The sequence below is a fragment of the Chiloscyllium plagiosum genome, chromosome 3 (assembly GCF_004010195.1).
Source record: "Chiloscyllium plagiosum isolate BGI_BamShark_2017 chromosome 3, ASM401019v2, whole genome shotgun sequence".
Classification (NCBI taxonomy): domain Eukaryota; kingdom Metazoa; phylum Chordata; class Chondrichthyes; order Orectolobiformes; family Hemiscylliidae; genus Chiloscyllium; species Chiloscyllium plagiosum.
In genome coordinates, this window is record NC_057712.1 from 30,876,607 (window position 1) to 30,901,530 (window position 24,924).

The following is a 24,924-nucleotide window of genomic DNA, read 5'->3' on the forward strand; positions in this document are numbered from 1 at the left end:
TGAAATTGACAACCGGAAGCGGCAGGGACAGGCCACTATAAATGCCGGAGGAAACACCACAGAAGCGCTTCACAGGAGGCTCCCACGCACTGAGGATGTCACCTAGACAGGGAACGAAACGTTTGCAACAAAAATTTCCAGCTCGGCGAACAGAACCACAACAACATCACATGATATCAAAAATTTGCTGGAGGCACGAATACCTGCAAAGGTGATGGGTCCTGACAATATTATGTTCCATACTCTGAGCCAAGCTGTTCCAGCTTAGCTGCATCATTGACATTTAACCAATATTGTGGAAAACAGGTATGTCCTGTACACTTTAAGCTAGAAAAGTTAACGTGAATGATTATTGCTCCATCAGTCTGTACTCAATCATGTGTGAAGTGATGGAGGGTGTCATCCACTGTGCTATCAAGCAGCACCTTCTCACTGATAGCCAGCTTGGTTTCTACCAGCGCCACTCAGCTCCTGATCTCAATGCAGCCTTAGCTCAAACATGGAGATGAGATAACAGTGATTGCTTTTGACATCAACCACATTGGACCCAGTGTGGCCTCAAGGAACCCAAGCAAAACTGGAGTGAATGGAAATCAAGGGGACACTGTCCACTGATTGGGAGTCATTCCTGGCTCTGATGAAGGTGGTTGTGGTTGTTGAGGTCAATCATCTCAGCTGTAAGACTTTTATTTTGCAAGACAAACTACTTCGCAGATTCAAAGGTAGTGAGGTGGTGTTGGAATTAAGTAAAGTAATAAACTAAAGGTGTGCAGAAATATCTGTCATTCATGGGTCTTATTGACAATTTAACTTGAGATGTTGGCTTAGTCATTCTGAACAAAAACAGATGCCGAGAGGACTGATAGCAACTCATTATGAATAACATTGTTTCAGACTGTGAAGTTTCAACTATAATGCATTGTACTAATTTCTTTAGATTGTGAACACATGATGTTATTAAAGGGATGGAAAATAATATTGTTGGGATTCACCTATATTGGTTCAGATGTTTATAATGTGATATCATTAATGCACCTATAAACATGTTAGCACTGCATTCTGTAGCAAGATGCTTGAACCATTTTATCACAGTAGGAAATGTCACTGACAGACTTTTTGTGTGTTTTCTTCCTGCCCATGTTTAATATGTTTTGGATTAAGAGAGAGGCATCTTTTCTAAGCCTTTGTCTCTGTATCCCACTTAAATAAGCCAACAACTATTTGAGAGTTTAAAAACATTACTTGTTCCCTCACATTTCCCCAAGATACATGGAAGATTGCACACACATACACAAAAATTAGAAACAGATATAGGCAGGACATGTTTTTCAGATTACTGTTGTTTTGGTCTCTGATTTACAGTCTCTAGTATCCTACGTGGCAAGGTTCCATGTCCTGAATGGTTTCCAGAATTTGAAGTGGAGGTAAGATTCTTGTAAAGCAGTATGTTCACAGCAAGTTGAATTTTTGTTTTCATTGAATATCTGGGAGTTTAGTTCCTCAAGAGTTTAGTTCCTTTGCTTGAACAGGCTACACACTTGAGCTGCTTTATGTCTTGCAGCTTGTTTTCCAGTCTGGTTCACATCCTAGTTGAACTGATAATTAGAGTTTTAATCAAACTTCTTGCAAGCAACTCTGTATTAATGCTCAAAGCAGATAAAGAAAACATGGCTGTCTGCTTGTGGTTTCTCACAAGTTTAAGGTTTTTTTTCCAAATTAGGTGAGCTGTTTATGTTGGTTTCATGTCATATTGTTGAGGGTTATTATCTGAGACACACCAAGTCTTGTTTGGATGGAGAAAGCCATTATGATGTCATGGGAGGTTAACTGCAGTCATTCATTTCCATTTGTCATAAACTGAGTTTTGATCAATCCACTTTGTTCAGAATAAAACAAGGAGACAGATAATCTGGACACCCCATACTCCTTTTGTGTTGGTCTGTCTTTGAAAAAAAGAGAGTTGTGAGTTCCCTGGATGGCTATGAATATCCACATTTAATTAGGGATTTGCCTGAGATTTGATCAAGTCAATAATCCAAATGCTAAAAGTCATATGACTTGAGCCAACCTTCTTAACAGTTTGTTTGATTCCATAAGACCACAAAACCATAAGGTATAGGAACAGAATTAGGCCATTCAGCCCATTGAGTCTGCTCTGCCGTGCAGTTGTGACTGATGTTTCTCAACCCCATTGTCCTGCCTTCTCCCCATCATGCTAGACCTCCTTATTAATCAAGAACGTATCTATCTCTGTTTTAAAAACACTCAATGATTTGTTCTCCACAGTCTTTTGCGGCAATGAGTTTTACAGATTCACCACCATCTGGCTGAAGAAATTCCTCCTTATCTCAGTTTTAAAGAATTTTCCCTTCACTCTGCTGCTGTGTCCTGGGGTGTTAGTTTCTCCAAGCAGTGGAAACATCTACTTTACATCCACTCTCTCAGTATTCTGGAAGTTTCAATCAGATTACCCTCTCATCCTTCTAAACCCCATTGAGTACAGACTCAGAGCCCTCAACTGCTCCTTCCGTGACAAAGCCTTGGGTCATTCTTGTAAACCTTCCCTTAACCGTCTTCAATACCAACCTTCCTTACTTACAGCAACCAGTGAGTATTGATTGAAAGTTCATAACATTCTATGCATGTTGGAATTCATATCACTGCAACTTTAAATGGCAGCCTTTAACTGGTTCAGATTTTAACTACACAATATGTGTAAAATACTTGTTTCAGTTCTTGACGTTTGGTCATGTTGGAGTGTTGAGGTAATTTGTCATTGTTCTTAATTTTGCATGAATTAAAACAAATAATTTGGCACTATCCACTGTTGCTATATGGAAGTGCGAACATTATCCAAGGACAGAATTGTAATTAATCGCAATGCCCTCAGTTATCGAGTTGTTCACAATACCAGATTTTCATCTTCAGTTAGCTGATCTGGCCTTTCCATGTTGATCCTCTCAAAGAACAGTACTTAATCTGAACTATCAACATCCTTTCTCCCACCCCTCCAACCAGCTATGGCATAAATACTGTCCCCTCCACACTTCACATCAGGTCTGATCATCTAGACTCAAAACGTTAACTTGCTTTTCCTCCATGGATGCTGCCTGACCCATTGTAATCTCCAGCACTTTTTTTTAAATTTTCAGTATTTTCCTCATGCTTGCATTAAATTGTCTTTGCCATATATCTACACATATTGCAAGCTTGTCTGTCTCCCCTTGTTGTCTCTTGCAATCCTCCTCACTCTTTATTACTTTGCCAAGTGTTATATTATCTGCAAATTTTGAAAACTGTACTCCTTATATTTAGGTTCACAACTTGCATATATTGCAAGAAAGGCAATTGTGCAAATACCAATCTATGGGGAGCATACTGCATAATTCTTGTCTATCACATTAAAGAAAATAATGCTCCCGCCCTGCTTTCATGTAATTTACACACCTAAATTACTAACCTTCTTTTAATCCGGAGTTCTCTGTTCCAAGCAAGTTGTATATGGTATTTTATTGAATATTTTATGCACATGTACTGCATTACTTTCATCAGCCATGGCTGTTGTTTAATGAAGGGACTCAATCAAGTTAGATTGACAAATCCATACTGTCTTTTCTTGATAGGTCATGTTATCTATTTTCTCCTAAATGACAATCTGTAATATACTGCCCACCACTGATGTTAAACTGGCTGGTCTATAACGAATACCTGATGTTGAAAAGCTTTTGCTAAGCATCACATATGAATGGCTATATGGCATCCCAGCGCATATCAAGAACTCTTCATTCTATGATAAATGCACTGAGTGTGTTCCACATATTGAATAATAAACTGGTGGTCAACAACATCATTTCAAGAGAACAATGATCTCTGGGTGTATTCTGTTCCCTTTCTTTTGACAAGGAGTGCAACATTTGCAATCTTCCAGTCCACTCAAGCTGCTCCCATATGCAAGGAAGATTGAAAATTGCAATCAGAACATCTGCTACCGTCACTCTTGCTTCTCTCAGCATTGTAGGATGCATCCCATCTGGACCAGATGGCTCACTCACTATGAATGATGACAAACTATTTAGCACTTCAGCTGTTTCTGCAGCTTTTCTATCCAGAATTTTTCTTTTGGTGAGGAGAAAATATAGTACAGTTTAATGTTGGGGAGAAGTAACTTACTTAGATAGTATCATTTATTCTTTGTAATAGATTCTCAATGCATCAAAGATTTGTTTCTCTGTGCAATACATGGAAACTGGTTGGGGGGTGTGCAGTTGATAAATTTAGAGCATGTTATAGAATTGTATAGTCATAGAGATGCACAGCATGGAAATAGACCCTTCAATCCAACTTGTCTGTTCTGAACATGCACAGATCAATCATAAATTAAACGACTCCCATTTGTTAGCATTTGCCCCCTCTCGCTCTCAACCCTTCCGATTCATATAACCATCCAGATGCCTTTTAATTGTTGCAATTGAACCAGCCTCCACCACTTCCTTTGGCAGCTCATTCCATACATGCACCACCCTCTGTGAAAAAGTTACCCTTTTCACAGGGTGAAAAGGGTAACTTTCCTTCTCACCCTAAACCTATGCCTTCTAGTTCTAGAGCCCCTGCTGTGGGCAAAAGACCTTGTCTATTTTTCTTATCCATTCCCCTCACGATTCTATAAATCTCTATTATGTCACCCTTCAATGCTCTAGGGAAAACAGCCCCAGCTTATTCAGCCTCTCCCTGTAGCTCAAACTCTTGTGTTATAAAGTTATTCCTGAGTTGTTATTGGTTTGTAATGCTATCTATAAGTTGTCAGTTATCATCACTAATCATCACTATTCCTTTAAGTAATGGCTTGCTGATATAATGGATATTTCTTCTAGGATCAGTGAACACAAGTCAATTCAGTTTCCCAAACCCAATAGCACCCTGCCTCCTTCATCTCCAGGATAAAGGGACTTTCACCAGCACCTGCCTGCTTCTGAACACAGACTTCATTGCACTGAAAATCCAGCCCATACTTTTAAAGAAAATGCGTTTTAGTGTCAAAAGAATTGTGTTGGAGAATGTAAAGAGAAATGTAACAAATTGGAAAAATGAAGACTGTGCTGAATACGGAGAAGTCTGTTTTATTATTCATGAAGAACACTATTAACATTCAAAAGAAGATTCCTTCTAATGGAGCTTCAGCAAATAAGCAGACTGCATCTTACCACATTTTTCACCAAGCCTTGTTTGCTTAATGGATCGCCCATTGTTATCAAACCACAGAAAATGAATATCTGATATGGGTTTGGAAATTATCACATACATTTGATTCGAAGCTGCAGGGCTTCATAGAGATCTAAGAAATGCCATCGATGATATGTCTTTTGACTGGAAGAAGGAGGATCAGTGAGGCTCTTGTATTCAAAATGGTTTGAAGCTGAAAATGTCATCAATGAGGATGCAATTTTGTAAGTGGTGGATTCCACAGGTTGTGCTGCTACTGTTCAGCTTTCCTTTTATATGTTTACACAGTACTACTACTTAGAATAATAGGCAAATGCCAGCTGCAGCAATATTTTCTTGTTTTATGAAAGTGGTCTCTAGTTCAACATACAGTGTAGATAACTTGTGCTTCTAATGGTTCCAATTATGCTGGCATTGATAATTAAAAGATATTTTGTACTCTCTATAGATCTAGTTCATGGCTAATGTTACAGTAATGTAGCCATTTCCGAAAGTTTCTCTATACTTTTGTAATTATAGCAACTTGGTGAGTCAGCTGAAAACTAATCAAACCACTGTATTGAAAGAAACATAAGCTCACCAGAAATGTCAGTGCTTTTCAGGTCTCATGAATCATTTGCAATATTTGAAAGACAGAAACTGGAACAGCCATGAAAAATCAAGTAAATAAAAAAGCAAATTATCTTTCAACAGTCTTTGCAATTGCTTCAAGAAATGCTATTCTTTCCAAACTTTATCCCCAGAGAACATGGATAGACAAAATGCTGTGCTGTTGAACATGAAAATATTGAAAGGCATGGATTGTAATATTAGGCTTTGTAAATCTGCAATGCTTTGCAGCAATGTTTTTAGATTGTAAGCCTGTGATTACAGTATGATGCTGTTTCAATGATTTTGTATGCACTCATTGTTCAATCACAGAATAATGGATCTCAGGATGTAAGGTAAAGCTTTTGCGTGCATTGTTACAGTCATGCACATCATTATTGCCATTACCTTGAGAAACCTATAAACTAAAATGACTGCATGCACCTGCCCTGCAACACAAGTACCAGTTTGCAACTATGTTAATCAAAATTACTATAAATAATGAATGTAAAATTTAAAAGATAAATTTAAACTTTAAATAATCATACAACAAAGACACTTCTTAAACAAGTTCAGCAATCCCTTTCAACATTTACAGTGATATGCAACTGCACAGATCAACAAGATCCACCATTCTTTTTTCCATCCAGGAGGTGAGGAGGTCTCACAGAATCCACACAGTGTGGAAAGAGGCCATTCGGCCCATTAGGTCTGCATCAATCCTCCAAACAGCATCTCACTCAAATCCAGCCCCCCGCCCTAACCCCAAGGCTAAGCCATGTAGTTTACACACCCATAGACACAATGGGCAATATGGCACAGCCAAGCCACCTAATCTGTACATCTTTGGACTGTGGAAGAAAACCAGAGGAAATCCATGCAATCACAAGGAGAATGTGCAAATTCCATGGAGACATCACCCAAGGCTGGAATTGAATTCGGTCCCTGGTGCTGTGCAGCAGCAGTGCTAATCACTGAGCAACCATGATACCCCAATAAAATAGATAATAAATTTAAGAACATTTATTAATGTTGGGCCAAATAATCCTGTGTATGTGAGAAATAGTGACTGCACACTTCTGCAACTCACAAGTGATGCACCATGCCACTTTTCTTTTTTCTCCTTGAGGTCAGGTTTTCAGTGCAATTTGCAGACTATCCTGCAGTACGTGAGGAGTGTGGGTTCATTAGAATCTGACCTCAATTCTTCCATTGCCCATCTACTCCCATGCCTGCCCATGCCACTTGTCCCCTCTCTGCAACGTCTTGTATCCCCTACCCTCCCTCAGATGTTCCATCCATCTGTTGACTGTGCTGTTGTAGGGGAGGTGTTAGAATTAACCATTAAGGAGGTTACAGGTTGGCACTTAGAAAAAAACTCAAATTAATTGAGAAGAGTCCGCATGGTTTTTTTGAAAGGGAAATCCATGTTTAACCTATTTGTGGGACATTCTTCGAAAAAATAATATGCGCTGTGAATAAAAGGTCGGCCTATAAATGTGCTAAAATTGAATTTCCAGAAGGCATTTGGTAAGGTTCCACATCAAAGATCATTGTGCAGAGTAGGAGCACATGGGTTACGGGTAATATATAATCATGTGGAGAAGATTGGATGGCTGGCAGATTAGATAGTAAATGTGCCCTTTACTGAGGAGAATGATAAGGGTCTACATCTTGTTTAACTTCACATCAATGACTTGGATGAAGAAAACAAAGTTTTCTTTGTTAGTTGTGAATTTGTGAAATGATGCAAAGTTAGGAAATTATAATATGAAAAGGACACAAGGACTGTATTGTGGGAAAATGTGAAATTGTTCAATTTGGCAGCAAAACAAAGGATTACTTAAAAAAAGGATGCCTGCAGAATTCCTGGTGAGATGAATTTAGATGTTCTAGCGCACAAGTCATGAAAAGTTAGTATGTCGATACAACAAGTGATTTAGAAAGTTAATAGCTTGCTGTCCTTAATTGCAAAAGGACAGAGACCACATCTCAAATACTGTAGGCAGTTTTAGCCTTCTTGTTTCAGGAAGGATGTAATTTTTATTATTATTTTGCATGCATTTGATGAAGGCTTCCTCTACTCAGCCAGCTATCCCTAATTGCCCAAGTGTCAGTTATGATTCAACCACATTGCTGTGAGTCCAGAGTTGGTTGTTGGCCAGATTAGGTAAGGACGGCAGATTTCCCTCCCTGAAGGACTTTTTTTCAAAATGTCAGTAGACAAAGGGGATACAGTCACTGTGAGACTAACCACTTTTCTCTCGATTTTTATTGGCTACCACTTTCACTATCTGCAATCTTCCATTGTTGGATGTGTGTCAGAGTGGGTTTTCTACAAAAAAAGGTTTAGTCAATTGATAAATGTAAGAAAGGTTGGACAGACTAGGCTTGTTTCCACAAGATTTCAAAAGAGTGAAGGCTGACAAATGAAACATATAAGATCTTTATTGATTTTAACAAGGTGGCTGTGGAAAAAATGCTTCTTCTTGTAGTGGAGTCAAGTACTAAGGGGCATTGTTTTAAGACAATCGGGATTTCTCTTTTAGGACAGAAATAAGGAGATTTTCTTCTCTCTCAGACCACTGAGAGACTTTGTAACTCTCTGCTTCAGTTGGTTCTGCAGCTGAGGTGGAGGGTGGTGATGGAGGGGGGGAATGGCATGCTTCATTGAATATTTTACATCAGAGGTAGATATATTCTTATTAGGCAAGGGAGTAAAAGGTTATCAGCAAATTCAAAACAGATCAGCCAAGATCTTATAGTTGTGCAGAACAGGCTCAATTTTCCCGCTCCTCGGATGCTGCCTGACCTGTCGTGCATTTCCAGCACCACTCTAATCTAGATTGTGGTTTCCAGCATCCGCAGTCCTTGTTTTTACCTTGAGGAGCTGAATGGTCTACTTCTCTTAATTCATGAGTTTGCATATGTGACCCACACCACCTGTATGTATTCATCACAATCATTTCAACCTACATGCACAATGAACAGTCATCCAACCCCAGAGGATATCAAAGGAATGCAAATGTTTTACATTCCTTATAGGAAGCAAGAAAGCTCTCAGTCTAATAAATACCTCCATGTCACTGACAATGATATTAAATTACATTCTATTGTGTGAGAAAAAGCTTGGAATACTTAGCATCCTATTAGCTTGCATCATTTTACTCATTCATAGGATGTAGCCATCACTGGCTGGACCAGCATTTATTACTAATTTCCAGATGTCCTTGCCCAACAGATCATAAAAAAAGGGCAGTCAGTTATTGCAGATTCTTAAAACTGTCATTCAGTCTCCAGTGAATAGGACTGTGGTGAAATCCACTTGCAACTTGAAACTTAGCCATGAGAACAGGATTTGGTTGTTTCAGTTTCCAAGCAGGGCACCTGTCAATCAATATAATGGGACAAATGATTAAGTTTTTTAAAAAATATATCTAAAATAGACTTTTAAAAACATGTCGGTTGTCAAGAATAATGTTAGGAGCTCTTATGACAGTTGCAGTTTGCCTATGTCTGATCCAGGAGACTTCAGACCAAGCTCTACTTGCTCCAGCTGTGCCTAATAACATCTCTGAACAGGTTGATTTGAAAATATATATCGAGATCATTGTGTTTTTTTATATTACCCAGGACCATTTAAATGGTGATTGAAAAGATGACGGTGTGGGCTAACAGTGTGTTGTGTATCCAGAGTGTGGTGCTGGAAAAGCACAACAGGTCAGGCAGCATCCAAGGAGCAGGAAAATCGACATTTCGGGCAACCTGTTCCTCAGATGCTGCCTGACCTGCTGTGCTTTTCCAGCACCACACTCTGGATTCTAATCTCCAGCATCTGCACTCCTCACATTTGCCCAGGGTATTTTGTATCATTTTTCCTAGAAATGTGGTGCTTTATTCATTGCATATCAAGAACATAGAAGGATGGTCAATGTATGGCTAAGGTTGTCATTGAAGTGTAGATCCTGAAGTTGAATCACTACATTAAAAACACATGTACATTGCAACATAACACCTTATCATGATATTTGAAGGTATACAAACAATTTACTCTTATCTTGCAAAGTGTTCCCAAATCCTTGGCAGTATCCATTTTCTTCATGAACTCTCAAGTCCAGTGTTCTCTTCATGGGTTTTTAAGGGTTTTCAAAACAAACAGATGAATGGCATGTCACAGGAAATCCAATTTTCACTTTCCTCTCAAAGTGTGAAACCTGACTTCAGTGGGGATGGGGGTAAGACTTGAAGCTTGGATGTTTGTGATCTGCAGAAAGACAAGGGGAAAGTGGAAGGATATGGAGGAAAACTGGGTTTCCTCTTTCAAATAAAAGAATGGCGATTCATGCTGCAAACTGCATCTTTGAACGCAGTTGGGAATTCAGCCCATTATCCCTCTCAGTATTGATTCGAGATACATGGTAGAAACATTTTGCTGCTTAAATGAACTTAGTATGATGAAATTTGGTATGTTTTGAACCTGATGTGTGAGAAATTATCTTTAGATTGCAACAACTGATAGTTAAATCCCTCTGAGTATTTTGTTGGATATTTGTTCACAAGTGTTAATGAGTATTTCAATGCTTTAAAAAAAATCTATGGTGATCAGATTACTGAAGCATGATGTAAAACCCCACAATATTTATTTTTCTGATATCTACTTGCTAATTAATCATCAGTTGATGCATTTGTAATTGACCCACTACCAAGCATGTTGTCTGAATATGTTTTAATCAGATTCATTAAATAAACCTACATTTTAAACAGAAGGCAGAGAAAGACATGTATCCATTTTGTCAGACAGGGGTTTCATTGCAGAAAGAAAAGGAAAAAAAACATATTCTTTGTTCATTATGTCATTCAAACAAAGAAACAAAGAGAGCAGTTGCCTTCAACCCATAAATAAAGAATATGTAGCTGTTCACCGTTGATGAAAAATTCCCCTGAAATTTATCTGTGACTGACTTTCAAGTTTGTAATGGGCTTCCTAGATGTACTGTCTTGGAAATTTTGGATGTCAAGCCTACTTTTGTTTGGGGTCAGGTGGGTGGGTTCAGGGTGGGGTCCCTTCATGAAAAAGGAGATCAAAAAGAAAAAAAGCAAGACTGGAAAGTGAAAATGGAAAGAAAAAAATATAGTCTATTAGTAAAAGTATTCCTGGTTTTCAGGAAACCAAAACTGAAGTGAAACTGGTTGAGGCTCTACGAAGGGATCCTGAGACATCGACGCTTAAAAGTTGAAATAAATGGGCCCAGTGACTTAGTCAACTTGGATTGTTTAGCTCAGTTGGCAAAATGGTGAGCTTGTAATTCAGAATGATGCTAACAGCATAGGTTCAATTTGTGTACTGGCTGAGGTGACCTTAAAGGACTCTTGTTTTCAACCTCTCTTTTTACTAGAGGTGGGTGACCCTCAGGTTAAACCACCACCAGGCATCTGTCTCCAATAAGAGAGGAATCCTGTGGGACTATGGTGACTTAAAGTAACTTCACCTTTTAGTGGTGAAGTATAGGCAAGCTAATGAAGACAGAGGCAGGATGCAGGGAATGAACACATGCCTGCTTCAGTTTCTTGAAGAGGATATCAGAAGACCTCTACTGGAGGAGGTTCTCACCCATTTTATTTTGGTGAAGACCATACCCATGGCAATCGTGGTGCATGGGGATCACAGTATGTCTGAGAAGGAGAGGAGCTGAATTTTTTTTTGTAAAGAAAATAAATCTTTGAAGAATCTCAACTGAGTTTTTTGACCTGTAGGATTGGATTAGACTACTGAGCTAATTCACAAGATCTGTCCTGATTGAAGCATCAATTTCATGTGTAATTTATTATTCATATTCAGCTTCAATTTGACTGTTCACTCATACCTATTTATTAATATTGACTTTAGGTTTTACATACAGGAGAATGTAAAACAGTATTTAGAGTTTGCTTTGTTTGATTTTGTGTAGTAAAATGGTTAGGCCACAGCTAAAGTAGTATGTGCGGTTCTGATCACCACACTATAGGAAGGAGGTGAGTGCAGTTGAAGAAGTGCACAGGACTTTCACCAGCATGTTGTCTGGGACAAAGGATTTCAGCTATTAAGAGGGACTGAGTAAGCTCAGGTTGTTTTCTGTGGAGCAGACAAAGTTGAAGGTGGACCGGATAGAGGTGTATCAGATTGAGGGACACAGACAAGGTGTAGTCCACAGACATGGAATGCTAAATGGTGGCTCTCCTTAGTTGAAGGGTCAGTAACAAGGGGACATAACGTTAAAGTGAAACGTAGGAGGTTTAGATGGGATTTGAGGAAATATTATTTCATCCAGAGCATTGTAGGGTCTGGATTGCACTGCTTGGGAAGATAGTTGAGGCAGCAAACCTCACAACCTTTAAAAAGTACTCAGGTGAGCACTTGAAATGTCATAACATTCAGGACTGTGGGTGTAGTGTGGGGTAGTGAGACTTGTGTAGGTAGAGTATATTTTTGGTGGTACAAACTTGTTGGGCTGAAGACCCTCTTCTGTACTGTATGATTCTATGATTCTAACCCTTTATCTCTTTCAAAACATGGCTTCAGTCTTTCAACATTTCTCTAGAAATTTGTATTCATTATTAAGAAGAGAGCATTCATGATATCTACCAAAATTGTACTAGTGAAAACAAACTGGCTTGTAATTTTTTTCAGATGATTTTGAGGCTTGTGAGCAAATGTTCAGATACAATCTGACCTTTTAGTTCACTCGGGTAGTAAAGCCATCTGGTTTGAGTTGATTTGTGAAGCACTTCAATACCTGTTTACATAGAAGAAGCAACAGGTGGATTGGTCACATTTTCATTAAATACTCCAGACTTTAATTCAATCTTAATCAACACATTATAAAACTTGCTATGACAGAGTATTCAGAACTTCATTTCCCTGACAAGATAGACATATTGTCAAAGCTTTTCATCATCCAATTATCAAGACAAATGTAAGAATGCCAAGTCTTAAAACATTCACAATAGTATATATCATTGGAGAAAAGGGATGCAGATTGACTGTTTGAGGTACTGCAAGAGAGAAACAACCAGGAAACTATAGAGTCCCAATTCTTTAGAGTAATTCATAAAGCATATAAATTCTGAATGTATTCATTGGGTTTGCCGAACAGTTGCTGCATATGTATGTTGAACTTCCATTCCTTTATTTTCCTAGTTTAAATTCAGACTGACTTTAATGTAAACCAATACCTTATTTCTTTACTTTTCTACTTATTCTCTAAAATAATGCCTAACTTTTAAAATCTATTACTCTTACTATTTTGTATCTAAGTTTCTTGTACCTAGGTACCTTGGGACCGAAAATGGCACCTTATGTGGCGACGTTATACACTTTTCAATGTGCTTTTCATTGATTATCATGTCAATGGTCTTGAGTACATGTGACAATAAAACCTAAATCAAAAAATCAAATATATATGTATCACTTCCAGCAAATGATAATGAGAGGCATTAAAAAGGTGAAATAATTATCTTACATTGATTTTTAGTTGTGTAATCAGAATTGGTCAACAATAGTTGCTCAATTGTAGACTCATCATCAGCATTGGCCTCAGGTATTTTTCTATGGCAATGTTTTGGACAATCATAGTCAACCTGCCAAGCAATCTTCATCCTTTTTCTCTGAAAAAAAATTTTCTTGCATTTGTCTTGATAATTGCTAAACAAAAATATTTCCACACAATGTCTTTCTTTTGCAGAAAAATGCACAGCTTTTTCAAATTAACAAGGCATCAAAGGAGCATAACCTCACTTATAATCTTTCTGAAAGACAGTTTCTTGCCCTTTAACTGTGCTAACTATATGTATTCATTTGTCCTGGAGACAAAGTGTCTGGCATTCTATTTGTACTTTTTTGGTTTGCTTAACACATCCGAAAGAAGTTGATTTTAAAGTTATTATTAAATGTATTGGTTGTTAACAGAAAGACATGGTTTTAATTACACTGGTAATTGCAGTAGGGATTCAAACTTCATAGTAACAGTAAGTGATCGAACTGGAATAATTTGAGTAATGGGAGAAGTAGTTCAATCCAACATTAATCTGAAAGCAGAACCAGCACCAAGATCTGAAGCTTCTTGTAATAATATGTATTTAAGGAACTTACAAGGATGACAATATTTGGAGAAACATAAACTAAATATGCTGGACATGCTCAGCAGGTTTGTGAAACCGTGTTAACTTTTCATGTCATGATTATCCATTGTGTATGTGAGCTTCTAAAAAGGACATCATGCTTGGCAATGTCAATATAATTTTTAAAGAGGGAACTAAAGGAATAGACAAGGGAATATCCATGAATGTAACTTATATAGACTTTCTGATGGCATCAGGTCAAGTTCTTCATAAGAGACTGATTGTAAAAGTTGAAGCTTATGCAACTGAATGATAACATTTGATCTGATCAGAAGATTGACTCAGCAATAGGACATAATGAGTAGGGACAATCACAGGTACCCTCAGTGGTATGATGGGAAGTTGTCACATATATATTTTAACCTCAACTAATCAGCATATTATTATAATCCCTGTAGAGACTGTTGAATTTGGTTTTAAAAAACTGACTTGTTGCTAATGGATAACATAATTACCTTTTAAGACTTTGATGTAAAACCAAATTAAAAAGCTTTGTTGACTGAACACTTTTTCAGGAGGTAATTTATAATGTAAACTACAGAATAGAACCTTGAACACAGCTAAAGAAACAATGATCCGATATATCCAATACTGTCAGTCAGTTAAGTAGGTTGTCATGTCTCCCAGATTTAGTCTAGAATTCTTCATAATGTCTGAGTGATTAATTCCAATCTTTCGCTTTCTTTCAGGATGTGTGTTTTGGAAACTCTGGTGAATTTTCCCAGCCTCACTCCAACTCCTCACAAATTTTTTTTTTTCAAAATCAAGCACAAATGTTCATCCTCGTTATTGTATAGTAAGCCCATAGAGAATTATGTTCTCCAGCTGTTTTCTCTCCTAAAGCCTGGCAGACAGATGCACTTATCTGAGATATTCAGTGATATTTCAGGAAACTCCATAATCCAATTTTTACAATGGGTCAATTTCCAAAGGTAGCTTGAATCACTTGGGCCTTCTATCCAAGTAGGAATATCAGTTAAGTAACCTTGAAAGCCTCGCTCAGTTTCTTCTTAGAACTTGGACAGCACAGTGGCTCAGTGACTAGCACTGCTGCCTCACAGCACCAGGTACCCAGGTTCAATTCCAGCATTGGGTAATTGTCTGTGTGAAGTTTGCACACATTCTCCCTATGTCTGCGTGGGTTTCCTCCCACAGTCCAAAGATCAGGTGAATTGGCCATGCTAAATTGCCCATTAATCAGAGGGAAATGGGTCTGGGTGGGTTACTCTTTGGAGGGCTGGTGTGGACTTGTCGGACCAAAGGGCCTGTTCCCACACTGTAGGGAATCTAATGTAAAAGGAAATGGGTTTTTTTAAAGCACATTCTCAAGTTGGGGAAGAGAGCAGGTAGAGCAGGTCAATAACAGCTGAGATGTCATGACATCCACCCCAGTTAATGTTTGTGGATAGCAAGAGGTAAAAATAATCAATAATAATGTCAAGAAAGCTAACAACTTTCATGCAGGTGCAAAGTAGACATGGTACCACTACAGCTCATACTTTCTCAATGTGGAAATGTTTTCCGGTCAATTCTTGAGCAGCTTAAATGTCGATGAAAGCACCCTATAGAGATGATCACACTGCTTCAATTTTGTAATTTTTAACTGACTGAATGTTTCAGGTCATCTCTGTCCATGTGGTGCTGAGTATAACTGCTGTTCTTGCAGGATAAGACATTAATGTGGGATTTTTTGCACATGTAGTGCATTTTCATCTGTAGCTGTTAGTCCACTGTGAAACCATCATTTAAATATCCTGCCAATTTCAGGCATGGTGTTTTCTTATTTTACCATCTTCACACCTGTGAAATGGGAGATGCATCAAATGCCTGTGAAATTAATTGGCATAGGACAGCCCTGTGGTCAGGTTAAACACACTGTTTGAAAACCTTTCACCTCTGATTTTTTAAATGCCAAAGTACAGTCCCAGTCCAATTGAGGAGCACTTCTTTCTCTGTCCCCTGCTTCATTATTACAGTATGTGGCCTCATTTCTCCAGTGATGAATAGAAATGGTTGATAAATATTAATGCAAATACATGTGGTAAAGATATAAATATGTAATGTATGTTAGTGGGCGGCACGGTGGCACAGTGGTTAGCACTGCTGCCTCACAGCGCCAGAGACCCGGGTTCAATTCCCGCCTCAGGCGACTGCCTGTGTGGAGTTTGCACGTTCTCCCCGTGTCTGCATGGGTTTCCTCCGGGTGCTCCAGTTTCCTCCCACAGTCCAAAGATGTGCTGGTCAGGTGAATTGGCCATGCTAAATTGCCCGTAGTGTTAGGTAAGGTGTAAATGTAGGGATATGGGTGGGTTGCGCTTCGGCGGGGCGGTGTGGACTTGTTGGGCCGGAGGGTCTGTTTCCACACTGTAAGTAATCTAATCTAATATCTTTCACCCTTACAAAGTCTAAGCCGCTCACTTTCCATCGTAATTACTTTGATCTATATTTATTATTCAAACTGCTTTGTGTAAATTACAGCAACACTACTGGCAGATTAGGGTAATTACACCCCAACTCATTGCCATGCATTGGTTCAATTCTGGATCTCGGCATGAGAATCAATAATGGAAAAAGTTGCAGAAAGTACACACAGATCCAAACTTTCAATATGACATAATTTCCTTTACTGGCCTTGTATCAATCCACATCAGCTTTCTTTCATTGTTTTCCTGCAGGAACAATTAAAATCCAAATGGTGCCTCTTGCAAATTCCATCGGGTGATATTATAACTCTTGGCTCATTTTATTATCTCATCCAAAAAGTGATGCACTTGACTGTGCAGCACTTCTTCAGTTGTAAACCAGCCTAGATTGTAAACTCATGTCTCTTGAGTAACACTCAAAACCACAAACTGCTTAATTGGAGGGAAGTGTGCTACCACTGAGCCAATACTGATATTGTAAAATGTAAGAGAGCTCTTTGGGCAATCTGACAAAGGAAGTGGTGGTTAATTCTTAGTTCTCAGCCAGTCCTACTACCTCTCTGCTTCCTCCCTCTTCTGATTGCACACAGCATCGATCATTCACAGTTGGGAAGAAAATTTCATTTTCCTTGAAGCAAGACTCTAAATTGTGCACAAAAGGGACACATTCTGAAGGAAATGCAACCCCAGTAATGTCAAATGAATGTTCCTGAGGGTCAGTGAACTCAATTCAGGGAGATCTTGCAACAAAATGCAAATAATTCTGATTCTGATGCTCAGTCAAAACAATACAAAGCAACTTGAAACAAAAATATTTGGTACAGCTTATTTTTCGTTTTTTTAGAGTCTTGCATACAGGTGACTGTACCTTTTGGGGAGTTTCATAGAACTTCTGAAATTTCAGTTCTATGCGTAACATATCACTTCAGAGCGAACTTTAAAACGTTCGCGTAAAGATTGAACATGATCTAACTCAGTCAGGAGCTGGATATGTATCTTTTTATCCAAACCTTAATAACAGAACTGAAATACTAGGCCATCTGCTCATTCCTAATTATAACATGGTGTTCTGCAAATTTTGAAGAATTGAATGAATTTACTTATACAGTGTTGTGTTTATTCCAAAGTGTTGGTACCAGTTCCAACTCCAATTACAGCTTTTTAGGTTGGCTAAGAACAACCTATCTACCTCTGGGACATTAAGACCAAAGTTAACAACTACATTTTATCAGCATCTTTAGAGAATGCAATGTAAGTCTACAAACGTAAAGACTGATAGCTGAACGGTGTTTGGCTGGATGCATGTAGATTGATAATCCAATTCAGCTTGACAGGCTAGTCAGGATATTTTCTACTTGTTCATTCAGAAATATCTACCCCTTCTCCCAAGAAACCACAAGTTACAGTGAATGCTTGCATGTGCAGCAGGTTAGATATGTTTTCTCAAGAAGGGTTAGTTTAATGTCAAAGTAGCATGGCACTTCATCAGCACCCTATTTAACTTTTGTATAACCCTCTTCTCTTTTCTTGGGTAAAGCCAGAAGTTAAACCATATACTTGAGTGCAAAGCCCACTCAGAATCATAGAGTCTGTAGAGCATGGAAACAGACCCTTCAGTCCAACTTGTCCATGCCGACCAGATACCCTAAATTATTCTAGTTCCATTTGCCAGCATTTGGTCCATATCCTTCTAAACCCTTCTAATTCATATACCCACCCAGATGTCTTTTAAATGTTGTAATTGAACCAGCCTCCACCACTTTCTCTGGCAGCTCATTCCAAACATGCACCACCCTCTGCATGAAAAATTTGCCCCTTAGGTCCCTTTTAAATCTTTCCCTTCTCACATTAAACTTGTGCCCTCTAGTTTTGGACTCCCCCACCCCATGGAAAAGACTTTATCGATTCAGCCAATCCATCCCCCTCATGATTTTATAAATCTCTTTAACATCACCCTGATAATCCAGGGAAAATAACCCCAGCTTATTCAGCCTCCCCCTATAGCTCAAGCCTTCAAACCCTGGCAAATCTTTTCTGAATCCTTTCAGGTTTCACAGAGTCTTTCCATTAGCAAGGAGACCAGAATTGCACGCAGTATTCCAAAAATGGTCTAACCAATGTCCTGTACAGCCACAATATGACCTCCCAACTCCTATACTCAATGCTCTGACCAATAAAGGCAAGCATACCAAATGCCTTCTTCACTACCCTGTCTACCTGTGACTCCGCTTTCAAGAAACTCTGATCCCACACTCCAAGGTGTCTTTTTTCAACAACACTCCCCACTTCTGCAGAGAGAAGATATGAAGAGGTCATGGTGAGAAAGCAGATTTGTGGGATCAATATCTATTAAATAGAGGCCGGCCAATCAGCTTAATTATGTTCTGTCCATCCTTCATTTTCAAGTCTTTGCATGTATAGTACAGCAATAAGTGTTTAACATTCAGCAATACTGGTGAAGCAACTTTGAAGTGTAAATAGAACTGATCTCACAGCACAGCTAGCCTGATCTTAGTGCTAAATGCTTCTGTCTGATACGCTGCAGAGGACAAAAAAAACCTCGTATTTTATCTTCAGGTGCTTTCTGTGAGCTGCATTACTGTACCAGAAGCATGAGAAAAAAAAGAAGTTAGTCACTTCTAGTCAGAATTCTATTTATGCACTTTTTATTTCATAGCCTACAAATGAAAGGAGATGGAAGTGACAAACCCTGACTGCTGCTGATGTATCAAACCACATTGTAACGGGAGGGAAATAAAGTTATGGTAAGGGAGCAGTCAGTCCAAAAGCCAGATCCAAAGCAGTGAAGTAAAGCAAAGAGCTGCTAACGATATGTTATACACCTTTTACATCAGATGGAACACGATGGTATTTTAGTTTTTCTACAAGCATTGAAATTGGATTCTTTATTGTATTCGCCTTGATCGTTGTTTCCAAGAGGCAATGATACCAAAGTATTCACCTTTGCTGTCAAGACATACTGTACCAGAGGCAATTGTTTGTTTCCCCACATTTTTAAAATATTTTTTGTTTCCTTTTTTCTCTTGGATCAGGTTGCTTGACAATCAGTCATCCTCTCCGTCCTTCGGTTGTTGCTACCATTGTTGTTCAGCACGAACAGAACACTAATGAGATAAACATTTGAAAGCAGGCTTATTGCTCAACCTATGTCTGAGACCTGAAGAATGCGATTTTTGGGGATGCCTCATAATGGCTGTCACTCCCATCCAAAGCAGCAAGGTCTCAATATATTGAAACCAAGGTCAATTTTGGAAATAAAGGGGTGAGGGTCCTTAAATTAACCACTTAGAAGTAATTCTCAAACACTACAGGTATGTTTTATAAATCTTTTTTATGGAACACATTTGCTGCTGGCATCCGCCTGTTCTTACCTATCAGTACCTCCTGAAGAAACCTAGCCAACTTGATCAGCACAGTGACTCAGCAGTTAGCACTACAACCTCACAGCACAAGAGACCCAGGTTCAATTCCAGTCTTGAGTGACTGTCTGTGTGGAGTTTGCACATTCTACCTATGTCTGTGTGAGTTTCTATTGGGTGCTTAAGTTTCCTTCCACAGTCTAACGATGCACAGGTTGGGTGACTGACCAGGCTAAATTGCCGTCTGGTGTCCAGGAATGTGCAGGCTATGTTGATTAGCCATGGGAAATGCAGGGTAATGGAGATAGGGTGGAATGCTCTTTGGAAGGTCAGTGTAGACTTGATGGGCCAAATGGTCTTGTTCTGTATTGTAGAGATTTTAAATCTGTTGTGAGGGAGAGATGACAAAACTACACCTTCCCTCATTGGCTGCTTGCCAATGTTGGTTTGACATCAACAGACAGAACTTTTTTTTTGTGAAACCTGACCATACAAGACAATTAAACGCTCGCCAGTGGCATCAGGTGACACACTGAATATGTGATGCTCTGCAATGGAAAACAGTACTTGTCTCTATCAATAATTGCTACCCTCACATTGTTGACAAGAATTCATAGAATTTCTAACTGTTGACATAAGATACCTTTAAAATATCATGTTGTTGGATAGTGTTGCATTTAGGGATTCATTTCCACAGCATTTACCATACACTGAGCAGAAATCTGAAGAGTTCTCTGATACCACTAATTGTCTGCCATGGCCTATTGCTGGTTGGTATGGTCAGTTGTGATCCAATTAATCAAACCTGATTCAAACAATTCAGGATTTAACTAACAATTTAACTTTGTTAGTTAATGAACAGGAATTAAACAGTAAATGAACAAAGCAGCGACCTAATAAAAAACCAGAATAATCTCATTAAAATTTTACACTGTACTACAATCTGCAAGAACAAAGCTGCAACCATTTGCAAAATTTCATTACAGTTGCAGATTTATAATCCCTCAAATATACCGATATATTTTTTATCATTCACTGTGGAGTTGAATGACAAATATTTCAGCCCTTGCATTTAAAAATAAACTTTACCTTACTGTGTCAATGTATATTTTCATGATAAATAAAGCTGGAATATTGATTTTCAAATTCCATCATCTGATTTTAATGTCTGAGATCCTCACGGCCAAACTAGCTTTCAAAAGGGAGAAAAAACTCATTGATCCCACCTGTCTGGTCAATTAATTACTGTGGTCTTTTTAAGTCAATGTGAATTAATTGAAATAATCTGAACTGAAATTATTATTCTTATCAAAAAACTGTGAAATTAGTCCACCCAGTCAGGCATGAAGAAACTCTCATTTCCTACCTTGATTTTGATCTACTTAATTTTTGCATATTCAAGATGAAAAAGACATATCTCACAATTATCATGCTGGAAAAAAGAAATTAAAATACTGGAATGTTTTATTCCAAGGAGCAATTTTGACAGAGCAGAGGAGATGGATATGTGACTTATGTAAACTGGAGAAAGTTCTTTCACTCAGTCTGTGAAGAAAGTCAAGTACCTGGAGACTTTAAAACTGCTTAAATAGAAACATCAGCACACTAAGATCTCAAAGGGCCACTGAAATATTCATTATTGCCGAGGATACAAGACATAACTGAAACAAATGTGGTCTCAGGTTAAAACTGTATGCATCAAAGACAACCGAAAGACTTTGAACAGTATATTCCTTTTGTCTTGCTTTTGAACTGGACACTGTAGCTTTCCAACTTTGTACCTATGTGTATACATATGTTTGACATAATGTCTGTATTTTTCTCAACAGATGATGAAATTTCTCTTTCTCTCTTTCAAAGAAGTCTCTTTGTAAGCTATGGTGAACTAGTAGGTTCCTCATAATTTTACTGCAGCTTCGTTTTGTGCATAGAAGAATACAAAATCTTTATCACAATCAACCTCGGAGTTTGAAATGATAGGAGTTGATTCACCCCTCCTAACCTGATCGTTAACTGTATTTTCATGAGTTGGAAACTGATATTTCTGAACTGCTGTAATTGCAAGCATTCATTTAACCCATTAGAAAGAGCTTCATTTGGAGATTTAGCTCACGCTGTTATTTTTAGTTCCGTACCCAAAGTGTATTTATCAATCTTAATACCTTTACAGAGTTTATGGTAGAAATAGAATGCTCACTGTGTGGATGATAGCAGTTTAGAAACTGAACATGTGGCAAATTGTTAATTCTCTGTGCATGGGGTCTCCAACAAGAAAGAGTGTTCTTTCCAATTGACAGATCCAGCTGACAGTTCTGACTCAACATAAAGTAGAAGCACGTCATTGAGCCACTGAAGTATGACTCATGCTTTGTAGATGTATTCTGCTATTTTGTATTGTACTCATGTCTGTGTCGACATTCTTAGATAACAGGACAAGAGTTTGGAGAAGATTTGTAGCTCAGGTTGTTCATTTGTTCACTGAGCTGGTGGGTTTGTTTTCAGACATTTTGTCACATGCTAGATACATCATCAGTGAGCCTGTAGTGAAGTGTTGTTCTGTCCCACTTGTTATTTATGTGTCTTGGTTTGTCGTGGTGGGTGATGTCATTTCTGGTTCTGTTTCTGAGAGGTTGGTAAGTGGCATCCAAATCGAATTTACATGTTTGTTCATGGAATTCTGGTTTGAATGCCTGGTCTCTAGGAATTCCCATGTAAGCCTTGATTTGATCTGTTCCAGGGTGAATGCATTGTCCCAGTCGAACTGGTGTCCCTCTTCGGCTGTGTGCATGGATACTAATGGTCAGGTCATGCTCATGTATCCTGGTGGCTAGTTTCCTGCTAGTTTGTCTACTGTAATGTTTGTTGCAGTCCTTGCAGGGTATTTTATATATTATGTATTTTCTGCTGGCTGTGGATATTGGGTCCTTTAAATTCATCAGTAGTTATTTTAGTATGGTAGTAGATTTGTGAGCTATCATGATGCCTACAGCCAGCAGAATGAATACTCCTGGTTAACTCATCAAAACATTTGATCAAATTTGTCAAACATGACATTCGTTTAACTAATTCATGTCAACTAGCACTGATTAATATTTGTCTTTCCAAGTGCAAACACATTCTGTAATTCTCAACTCTTCCTGATGACTTTGATTTGATTTTTTATTTGTTTAATTATTGTCACATGTACCTAGGTATAATGAAAAACTATGTTTTGCCTGCAGTACAGGTGGATCATACAAAGTAAATAAGCGTAATAGAATAGAGTGAACAATACAATGTTATGGCTGTGGAGAAGGTGCACGGAGAGCAGAGCAACTTTAAATTTAAAACTTGAGAAGTCCATACAGAAATCTAATAATTGTGGGGAAGCAAATGTTCTTGAATCCGTTGGCACGTGTGTTTAAACTTTTGTATCTTCTGCCCATTGGAAGAGAATAAAACTAGGGTGGGAGGGGAGCTTGATTATGTTGGCTGCCTTCCTGAGGCAGTGAGAAGTGTAGATGAAGTCAATGATGGAAGATTGGCTTGTGTGCTGGACTGGGCTGCGTTTACAACTCTCTGTAGTTTCTTATGGTTAAGAACAGTTACCAGAGCAGTTACCTGACCAAGCAGTGATGCATCCGGATAGAATGTTTTTCTTTGTGCATCTATAAAAATTGGGAAGAATGTTTATGGACACATCAAATGTCTTGGTCTTCTGTGAAAGCAGATATTGTTGTGCTTTCTTGAACATCATATCAATGGGGGTGGACCAGGACAGTCTTTGATTATTGCTTTTAGAAACTTGATGCTTTTGGCCATCTCCACCTCATCACCGTTAATGTAGACAGGGGTATGCCCTTCACTTTGCTTCCTGAAGTCAATGACCAACTTCCCCACCACCACGCTTAGAGTTACTGGCCTATACTTTTCCAGGCTATCTCTTCCTGCCTATAAATTATTGAATGCGAAAATTATTGTTAGATGCCCTGATATCTCCTTTCTTGCCTCCTTCAACAGTTTGGGATTCAGCTCATTTGGGTCTGTCGGTTTATCCACTTTTAAGTCTGATAAACCTTCTGGCAGTTCCTCTCTCTCTCTCTTCTCTCTCTCTCTGTTAATTCCTTTTAATATTTCAGAATCCTTCATTTGGGTCATCCTTTTCCATCTGAACATTGACACATAAAGTATTCAATGAGGACAGTGTCAATACCTTCTGGGCCCATAGAAATAATACTTCCAAAGTCTCTAATGGGCCGATTTCTTTTCCTAGTTATCCTCTTGCTGTTAATACACTCAAAGGAAAACTCAACTGTGTTGCTTTATTTATTCTACCCACCAATGCTTTCTCATCCATTCTCCTAAATTTCATAATTTTCTCATTAGTTAACCCCCTACACTTCTCACACTGCTCGGCTTTATTGAGGCCTCAGTATCAGTCGTAAGCTTCTACTTTTTTCTGAATCCTGACCTTTATGTGCCTTGACCTCCAGGGTTTTCTGATCTTGGCCCAACCCCTTTTCTCTACAACAGCATACTTGCCTCAAAGTCTTTCTATTTCATCCTTCTATGCATCCCACTGCACTGATACAATCTTATCTGCTTGTACAGGTAGTTCTCCTACAATGCCATTGTTGCATTCCTGTGCGACGTCATGTTATAGAAAATCATGCAATAGAAATAATGGGGCCAATGGGAAGAACAGGGTTCAGGGTGAACCACCAAAAATTCTAGTAAAAATCAAAACAAAAATACTACTTAACCTAACATAAACGATCGGATAGTCTAAGTGAATTCTGACCCGTTGTATGGTACTGCATTGTGCAATTCATCAGAATCTTCAACTGATTAATCTCAATTGACATCTATACCTGCTGGCTGCATTACATTCTCTTTCCAATCCTCCCACTTCCTCCAAACCAAAGGAATAGCCATGGGCACCCATATGGGCCCCAGCTATGCCTGCCTCTTCGTAGGATATGTGGAACAGTCCATCTTCCGCAGTTACACAGGCCCCACCCCCCACCTTTTCCTCCGCTACATCGATGACTGAATCGGCGCTGCCTCGTGCTCCCACGAGGAGGTTGAACAGTTCATCCACTTTACCAACACCTTCCACCCCGACCTCAAATTTACCTGGACCGTCTCAGACTCCTCCCTCCCCTTCCTAGACCTCT

The 24,924-nt window shown here is 38.7% G+C and overlaps 1 protein-coding gene and 1 long non-coding RNA gene across 2 annotated transcripts in view; one reads left to right on the forward strand and one right to left on the reverse strand.

Moving 5' to 3' along the window:
* The window catches only part of LOC122548600 (CUB and sushi domain-containing protein 1-like), a 2,366,391-nt gene that overhangs the window by 1,418,395 nt on the left and 923,072 nt on the right, over positions 1-24,924 (forward strand). The gene's annotated exons all lie outside the window — the stretch shown is intronic.
* Positions 9,873-13,375, reverse strand: LOC122542032. Its single transcript, XR_006309744.1, has 3 exons — positions 13,308-13,375; positions 12,519-12,581; positions 9,873-10,072 (listed from the first exon to the last, which is right to left on the reverse strand). It is a non-coding gene; the product is annotated as an uncharacterized LOC122542032 (long non-coding RNA).